Source organism: Pleurodeles waltl, unplaced genomic scaffold, assembly GCF_031143425.1.
Source record: "Pleurodeles waltl isolate 20211129_DDA unplaced genomic scaffold, aPleWal1.hap1.20221129 scaffold_70, whole genome shotgun sequence".
NCBI classification, from domain to species: domain Eukaryota; kingdom Metazoa; phylum Chordata; class Amphibia; order Caudata; family Salamandridae; genus Pleurodeles; species Pleurodeles waltl.
Genome location: NW_027150391.1, coordinates 2,624,913 through 2,634,515, shown reverse-complemented (window position 1 = coordinate 2,634,515; position 9,603 = coordinate 2,624,913).

The following is a 9,603-nucleotide window of genomic DNA, read 5'->3' as shown; positions in this document are numbered from 1 at the left end:
GGGATACCTGTGGGGATGTAAAGGATGTGTTATGGTTTCTGTGTCTGACATATTGTGCATCCGAGGCTTGCCCTCTTTGGTTGGATTTGCCCTGGCAGCTTTCACTTGTGTATGTTGGTGTATGGTGGGATTGTTAGTTCTCTATGTTGCGCATGCTTTAGTGATGATTGTCCATGCAGGGCTGTGAGTGGTGTCCATGCATTGGGATAAGTGAGATGTGATGGTGGGGTGTGTGGGAGGTGGTGGAGTAATGGGAGTGAGGATGAGGGTGGGGGTATGTGATAGAATGCAGGTAGGGGGGTAGTAGTAGTAGTAGTAGAGAGTTGACTTTTCAGAGTCCAGTCCTCCTCCTAGTCCGGCCTGGCCCTCAGGTTGCAGGATTGCCAAGACTTGTTCCTCCTATGCTGTTAGTTGTGGGGGAGGAGGTGGGGATACGCCACCAGTCCTCTGTACAGCGAGCTGGTGTCTTGCTGCAATGGAATGTACCTTCCCACGTAGGTCGTTCCACTTCTTCCTGATGTCATCCCTAATTCTTGGGTGCTATACCACGGCATTGACCCTGTCCACGATTCTCCGCCACAGCTCCATCTTCCTAGCTATCGATATCTGCTGCACCTGTGCTCCAAATAGCTGTGGCTCTACCCTAATGATTTCCTCCACCATGTCCCTTAGCTCCTCCTCTGTGAAGCGGGGGTGTCTTTGTGATGCCATAGGTGTTGTGTGAGGTGTGTAGGTGAGGGTGTGTTCGGTAAAGTGTTAGGGTGTGTGATGTGGGGTGCGTGAGTGGTGTATAGGTGTGTATAGTGTGTGGCTCTGGTTGGGTCCGTGGCCTTGTTGTCTCTCTGATAGCAATTGTTTGTAATGGTAAAGGGTTATTGGTAATGTGGGTGTGTGTTTTATAGTGGTGGGGGGGTGGGTGTGGTGTGTGTATGGGTGTCAGGTGTTTGTTGTTTGAATTGGCCAATGTGGTGTTGTTTTGTTTGTGTGAGTCCATTTTGAACGCAGTGGTATATACCGCCAATGTTTTACCGCTGTTGAATGTCCACTGTGGTGATTTGTGGGTCATAATGTGATGGGTGTTGTTCTGTTGGCGTAACAGTGTGGGTTTTGATACTGCCAATTTATCACTGACCTTTGGTGTGGCAGATTTGTGTCTGTGGCTGAATACTGAGGGATTGGTGTGTGTGTGTCATAATATGGTGAATGGATAACTGCCGCCGCGGCGGTAAGTAGGTGGCAGTCAGCGTGGCGGTAAGTGGGATTTACCGCCAATGTCATAATGAGGGCCTATATGTCTGTACAACTTCCACCCTCATATTTCAGTTGCCGACATGACCGAAGTACAGAGGTGAGATTTCCATAAGATGGCCGAACTATACCGCTGCATAATGGAGGTTGATGACGTATACTGTAGAACGGCCGGGGTTTCAGAAGAGAAAAAGTATCAGGGTAATGGCGTGCCTTTCCCCAGGGTGGGCCTCCAATACAGCCACACAAGGACACTGGAGACAAATCATCGGGGGCAGGGGGCCACACTGACAAAATTGGAGGAGGATGCAGCAGAGGACCACAAGTTGTTGCAATACATTAAGAAGAAGTTAAAGAATAGCAGGAAGTGAACTATTTGTGTATCGTACAACATACCAGTTCCTTCCCCTCCCTTTTACTGTTTTGTATGGTTGTATATAGGGTTTTAGATGTGTAGCCACAGGTTAGTGTAGAGTGGGAATCAGTTAGGTTAAGTATAGTTGGGGGTGGGTGGTTTTTCTACATTATTTTATTGTTGGGGGGGTTTGGTGGGAGGTTATGTTTGGGTATTTGTGTATTAAAAATAAATATATATTTGTTTAGGCCATAGGTTAGGTTAGTACATGTGTAGTCGTAGTTTATGTTGTCCTACTTGTATCTCGTCTCTTAAGGTGGGTGGGGGCCAATGTTTAGAGTGTGGTGTTACATGTGTAAGATAAGTTTAGAATAGGTTAGATAGGTGTAGTTGTAAATTAAGGATAGTTAGTATAGGTTACTTTAGAATAAAGTAGGTTTGAGGTTTTCCTTTGTTTAATGGTTTTAAAATAAATCCTGTTAATCTTAGACTAATTAGTTATGTAATTGATTGTGTCTAGGGCTTGTCATGAGTGCACTGGACAAGTTGTGGGAATGGCTTAGGGTATGCTTACTGTGTTGATTTCCCAGGCTTCCCATATGCATCCTTTATGACCAAGGAGCTGTCAGAATGGCTTCTTCATTCTGTCTACTAGTGCATACATTTGCCATCCTGAGTTCCAGCCATTCACAATGTTTATGTAATCTTTATCTTGGACATGTAAATATGGTACTTCACCTGTCTTTGGAGGGGTCCTGCTAATTCATTGTTGGCAAGTGTGGTACATCTGACAACAGGTAAATTTGGAACTGTATCCTACAACCCTACAACACTGACAGCTGAGTTGTCCTTATTAGCACTGAGGCACGTCCGCACTCCCTCTAGGCTGCCTGTCATGGTCTCCATCCCCACCCCAACCTGCTTGTCCAGCTCCTGCTGGACTCCTACCACTGTCTTATGAAATCTGATCTCTGGGTCCTTGGAGTCCAGGGCTGTGTGAGTACTGACTTGTGGTGTGTGTTGGTGCCTGGGTGGTTCATGTGGAAACCCACCCAACGCTATGTGTCCTCACTGAAACTGGAGGTGGTGTATGGAGCACTCCTAGAACATCCTGGAGGGTCTGTTCATTGAGGGTTGTCACTTGGTCATCAGGAAAATCCAGACCAGGCAGGTCGGCAGGAGGTAAGCCATCATCCTCTGCATTGATACAGTGTAAATTCAATATTATATTGCATCGGCTGTTGATACTGTGACCCAAGGTTGTGGTCGTACTTATGTGTAGTATTGTGCATCACACATGAGTCAAGCTCATCAGTAATGGAATATGACGGAGCGCAATGCTGTGCTAAGAGTCGCAGCGCCCCGCTGTGTCAATTGCACAACACAGGTATGTATAGTATACATTTGCATATGGTGCACCCCTGTGTTGTCCCCTGCGTTAGCACTAAATAGAGCTGCCTTGTGCCAATGCAGGCATCCTTGCCCCATTGTGCAAGGATGTCTGCGCTGAAAGGTTTGATTGTTTATGTGTGAGAAGGTGTCCGTTCCTGCCCATACACAATCACTCATGGCGATTTGGCTCCTCGGTGTGTGCTGCAGAATGCAGCACACATAGAAACGAACATGACGAGAGGGAATAAATGTATATGTCCTCATTGTGCCTTGCTCACACCACTCCTGGGATGGCCTTGAAATTTTGCGCTGCCATAGGTTTCCTGATACTCGTAAATCTGAGGCAGAGTCAAAATGCAATGGGTGTTGCTGTGGCATGCCACAGCAACACCCATTGCACGCCTCTTCCACACAAAATGATAGGTGTGGAGGGGCCGTATTTACAGGGTGGTATTAATGCCCAAAAATTGGCCTAACATTGCCTTGTAAATATAGTACAGGGCATTGCGCCACCTGAGCATCACAAAAAGTAATGCTCCGGTCGCACCTGGAGCTCATGAATATCCCCAGAGGTAATTTTGGGGATATGTAGGTGCCCCAAATGCCACCTGAGTGTAACTTTTGGTGAGGCTCAGGTGGCACAATGCCCTGCTCCGTATGTACTAGCTGGCATGAAGCCACTTTATGTGCCTTGATTCCACCTTGTATAAATGGCCCCTTCACACCCAATACTTTGCGTGGAAGGTGTGTGCAATGGGTGTTGCCGGGGTGTACCACGGCAACACCCATTGCGTTTTGACACTGCCTCAGATGTTTGACTATTTGTATTCCGGACGCTGGGCCAATATCTGACACCAGCCAAGGGGTGGGTTTAGCATAGCAAAATCTAGAAGTAATGCTTACATTTGTACTGCATTTCTTGATTTTACTACGTGTGCTGCATTATGCTGCACCAGGCACCAGGTGCAGCAGCCTTGGGTACCAAAACCACTCGCTGGACCAAGGGCTGCTGGAGCGCTCAACCACCCGTAAAGGCAACATCTTGGACACCTCGTCCTTGATGCCTAGCCTTCTCTCTGTCAGCTAACCTGAACACCTTGTGTTTTACAGGCAGGCTGTCCCCAGTGTCCACATCATGTGTCCATAGATGGGTGACACCTGCAGTGAGTGAAAACAGAGTTGAAAAGTGTCATAGCAACTGCCAACAGTCACTCTGCTGCTCTAGAGTCCGAGAATGGGAGAGAACCACACCTTCGACTGACCCATCCTACTCCTGGGCAGACAGGAGGTCAAGGAGAGGTTCACTCTCCTCCTCCACCCATCATCTGTAGCCAGGAGCATGGTCAACTCAAACCTCTTAAAGTAATTCTTGAAGCGATTCACATGCAGGACCCTTAAGAGGTCCCTTGGAGTTTGAAAGTCCACTAAGTAGGTGGTGTTAACCTTGCACTCCTTCACCTCAAATGGCCCTGTCCATGTGTCCTGTAGAGCACACAGCTCTACTGGGGCCATGACCCACACTTTCTGGCCAGGTTGAAACTCAACCAGAGTGGTATTCTGGTCGTACCAGCGTTTCATGTCATCTGGCTTGCTGCAGGGTTCTCTTGTGCAAGCTTCCTGAAGCGGGCAGTCTGGTTTCTGAAGGCCAGCATGTAGCTAAATACATCCTGGGGTGGCTTCCTAGGAGCTTGCCCCCAGCCCTCTTTCATCAGACTCAGAGCTCCTCTGATTAGGTGTCCATTCAACAGCTTAAAGTGGCCAAAGCCAACCCCCTTCTGTGGTACTTTCTGGTAGGCAAATAGAAGGCATGGTTAAGAGGACGTCCCACTTACACCTCATGGAGTCTGACAGACCCCCAATCATGTCTTTCAGGGATCGGTTGAATTTATCCACCAACCTGTTACTTTAGGGGTGGTGAACTTGTAGTTGATACCACACTCCTTCCACATGGCCTTTATGTACCAGACATAAAGTCGGTACCCCGGTCAGGTACCGCCTCCTTGGGGAAACCCACATGGGTAAAGATACCCATCAGTGCCTGGGCCACAACGGGCACCATTACAATCCTCAGAGGGATATTTTACGGGTACCGGGTGGCATGGTCCACCAAGATCAGGGTGAACCTGTTGCCTAGGGCTGTTTTGGGGTCCAGGGGCCCTACTTTGTCAATGCCCACCCGCTCGAAATGGGTTCTCACAACAGGAAAGGGCTGGAGGGGAGCTTTGTATTTCCCTCCACTTTTGCCACTTGCGTGGCAAGTCTGACCGCATCTTAATTTTTTCTCGGTTGGGGCCAATAGAAGTGGGTGACAAGCCTGTCAAAGGTCTTTCCCCCCACAAATGTCCTGCCGGAGGCACATCATGAGCCAAACCTTGTAGGAAGGCTCTGAAGGGCCCGGGTACCACCAGCACACAGGCTGCCCCAGGCTCAGCAGCCTTAGGCTCACTATACAGGAGACCATTCTCCCAGTAGATCAGGTGATCCTTGGTCTCAGCGCCAGCTGTCTGGATCTTTGCCTGCTTCCTAAGACCTACAAGAGTAGGGCACACCTTCTGCTCTGCACAGAACTCCTCCATGGTGGGACCCCCTTCTTCCTGCCAATGTGTCAGCTCAGGTAGGTCTCCCAGTTCAGCCACTTGTTACTGTGTATGTACCGGGGCGTCCCCCTCGAGATCAGCCTCCGCCTGGACCGTGGGAACTTCTGGGGCGGGTTTCCAGCACTCCTTGCCCTTTCTGTTGGCAGTCACCTGGGCTACTGTTTCAGGGTCCAGGTCTATCTGATCACCCTGACTAGCTGCCATGGACCGAGTGGTCACACATGCCCACTATTGCAACACTAACATCCCCAACTGTGACCTGAGCTCCACCTCCTTCCAGGTGGAAGTCTCCTGGTCATTGCCCAACAGACAGTCAACAGGCATGGCGGTACTCACAGCTTCCCTCCTCCCTTCACTCAGGGAACCAGAGACCCCCTCCCTACTCAAAGGGAACCTGCGCCACCCTACACTAGCGCTCCGAGTTGTCCACTGCAACTACTTGGTGGAATGCACCAAGGACTATCTGCTGTTCAGACTCCAGGTGACACCGTACCATGGTTACACTGGCTCCAGTATCTCCGAGAGCCTCTACCCTTTGCTCAATGGTCACCCACTGCCTCTATTTGTTAGTGTTATCAGGCATTAGGTTTCGCTGGACTATCTCCTCATCCCCTAATGAGACAAGGGTCATCTCTGTGGGCTGTCCCCACCTACCTGGGAACAACTCCTCCCCAAGCTCTACACTGGCCAACCCCTTGGTCTGCCCACCAGTGGGTGGTTGTGTCCACTTGGGACATTTGGAATCCCCCTTCAAGTGATCCACCTTGTCACATGCAAAGCATTTACTAGGTCCCGCTTCTGCAGGCTTTCCTGAAGAGGCCTATGGTTTCTTAGTTCCTGGGATGTGGGAATCTTTACCCAGGTTACTAGATTGGGGCCCTTTTGAGAACTCCTTTTGTTTACCCCTGCCCCCCCACTCTGCTGCTGGGAACCCTGCCCACCTTTGGCAGAGTTCCCCCATAAGCCTTCTTGTGGAACCTGGTACTCATCCAGCAGCCCCCGGCTCTATAGCAAGCTTCCTGTGGTCTGTCAGCTTACTATCAGTCAAGTTCTGGCGCAGCTCTGCAAAACACAGACTAGACAAGTGCTCCTACGCAATCAAGTTGTACAGCCCCTGAAAATCTGTGACATTACTGCCCTTCACCCAACCATCCAGTGCTCTGCAAAACAAATCTACACATTCCAACCATGTCTGGGACTCAGTTTTCTTTCTCCCTCTAAACTAATCCCTGTATTTGTCAGGAGTGAGGCTATACCTGGTGAGAAGGGCTTCCTTCATGTCAGCATAGGTGAGGTTGTACTCTTTACCCAAAGCTAGCAAAGTGTCCCTCCCCTCCCCTGTTAAGTGGCTCCTCAATCCTGCCCCCAATTCTTCTCAGGGACCCCATTCATGTTAATGGATGCCTCATATCCCTGAAACCACCTCTGTATGTTGTCTCCCTTCTTGTACTCTCTCCCTATGTTCCTAGGAATGTGCACAGTTCTAACTGACTGCACTGAGGTATTGCTGCCACCATCATTGCTAGATCAGCTCCTCTGATCCATGTCCTTTACTTTAAGCTCATGCTCCAAGAGCATTTTTATCTCCTCCATTGTCAATCCTTCCAACTCAATCCATTGCCTCTCCTGGCTTCTCTCCTGCCCTCCAGCTCCTTTGGAGTCAGAACCTTAGAACCACCAGTGCTGCCTGACCTGAAGGGGTACCTCACCCCCTGGCAGCTCCTGCACCCTCAGCACATCCTCCCTAGGACTCAGCTCCAAGGCTTCCCCAATTGGATCCTCAGAGTGCCCAGTGGCAGTTCTGACTGCTACCCAGGCCCTCCGCTCCTTCTGTAGGTCCTCCTTCTTGGTGAGGCCTCTGACCTGGAATTTGAGGTTTTTGGAAACTGCTTTTAGTTCCTTCACTGTATAGATTTCCACCCTATCCTCTTCAAATACCAAATCCTGGGATGCAACTGATGATGTTATTGACTGAGACATGATGGTAGGAGTTACAGTTACTTGAAATAACTTGAATTATAACGGTTGAATTTCTATGGTTTTGTCTGTGTAAATTCTGATCCTAGTATAACATCCCTGTGGCCTTTGTTTTCTGGGGTGAAATTCTAAGGTTTTTTAAATGCTAATTCCTAACTATAATGTCCCTGTTAGACTTGGTATCCTTGGCGTGGTCTCCCCTAATGTTTGCCTCTGTTTCCCAGGTTGTTGATGTGTGCTGGACTCTGTTTTTACTGTTTTTGATACTCTGGGCACTTTATCACTGTTAACCAGTGCTAAAGTGCAGGTGCTCCTGTGTAAAGTGTATGTATAATTGGCTCTCCATGATTGACATATTTGATTTACTAGTAAGCCTCTAGTAGAGTGTAATTCAAATGCTACTAGTGGGCTTGCAGCACTGATTGTGCCACCCACACGAGTAGCCCTGTAAACATGGTTCAGACCTGCCACTGCAGTGTCTGTGTGTGCAGTTTTAAACTGCCAATCCGACTTGGTAAGTGTACACACTTGCCCGGCCTAAACCTTCCCTTTTTATACATGTAAGGCACCCCTAAGGTAGGTCCTCGGTAGCCCCAATGGATCGGGTGTAGTGTATGTTAAAGGTGGGACACTGCAGTGAAATACTGCCAAATTCGGTTTTCACCGGTGCTAGGCATATCTCTCTCATAGGTTAACATGAGACTGCCTTTAAATATTATTAAAGTGCAGATTCCCTTTGAGAGCAGATAGAAGTGTGGAGTTTGGGGTCTCGGAGCTCACAATTTAAAAATACATATTTAAGTGAAGTTGGTTTTTGGAGTGTAAGTTTGAAAATGCCACTTTTAGGAGGTAGGCACTTTCTTGCTTAAACCATTCTGTGACTGTAGATTCCCTGTCTGGGTCAGTTTGATACTTGGGCTGTTTGCACCTCTCTCTAAGTGACACAAAGAGGGCTGGGGTGTAGCTTGCATATTCTGATGAGCCATTTGTGCCATTTGTGCTAGGAGGAGAGGAACGAGTGGTCTCACACAATGCAGTCTCCAACCCCCTGGTGTGTGGCTGGGACCTGGCCTGGACAAGAAAGGATCTTACAAACAGTTGAGACTTTGCTTTGAAGTTTGCCAACTTCAAAGGCAGAAAATGGTATAAGTAATGGACCCAAACCCCTACAAATCAGATTACTTCAAGGATTCAAGAATAACCTCTGCCTGGAGAAGAGCTGAGGAGAAACGCTGCCCTGGTCTGTGACTGTGCTGTGTTGGGCTATCCTGCAGTTGCTGCTTCGGCCTGTGCAAGGGGACAGAGACTGGACTTGTGGAGAAGTGTGGCACAATGGTAAGAGCAGCAGACCCTGATGCAGAGATCTGGTCCGGGACCAGGTTTCAATTCCCGTCTCGGTGGGTCTTGGGCTCAATTCCCGCCTCGGTGGGTCTTGGGCTCAATTCCCTTGGACCAGATAATTCTCGCCTTGGTGCCTAACCTAATTAATGGGTCCCACTCTGTAACTCTGGGTAATAGCTTGCTTAATCTCCACAATGGCCCTGACAGTGCTTGGATGCCTGGCTTCACCCTGGGGGTTGCCCAGGAGTGGGTGCCTCACAGGGAAAAGCCAGGAGGGGTTCCACAGCGGTATTCGTACAGTGCCTTTAGACCCTAATGGGTGAGTAGTGCGCTATACAAGTGCGAAGTTTACAGTTTTACTTTGTTGTGCATTCCTGCTTGTAAGGACAAGGGCTTGGAGTAGAGCTTGCCTCTTGTTTTGAAGCCCCAGGGACAGCAAAGGCTTTGCCCTCCAGTTCTGAGTCTGCATGCTGTGGACTCTAGCTTGCCAGAGGGTGCCATTCCAGTTCCTGGGCCCTGGAAGTGAATTCCTGGTGAAAATCCTGTCTAATGACAATGGAAGAAGCTCTGCAACTTCGTAAAGGACGCCGCTGCCCGGAACCACGAACCCGCCTGCTCAGAGGCTGTGGCCCTCTCAGAAGTGTGATGACCCCAACGATCCTGTAGGCTTCGCGTTGCTGATCCCGCCCAACT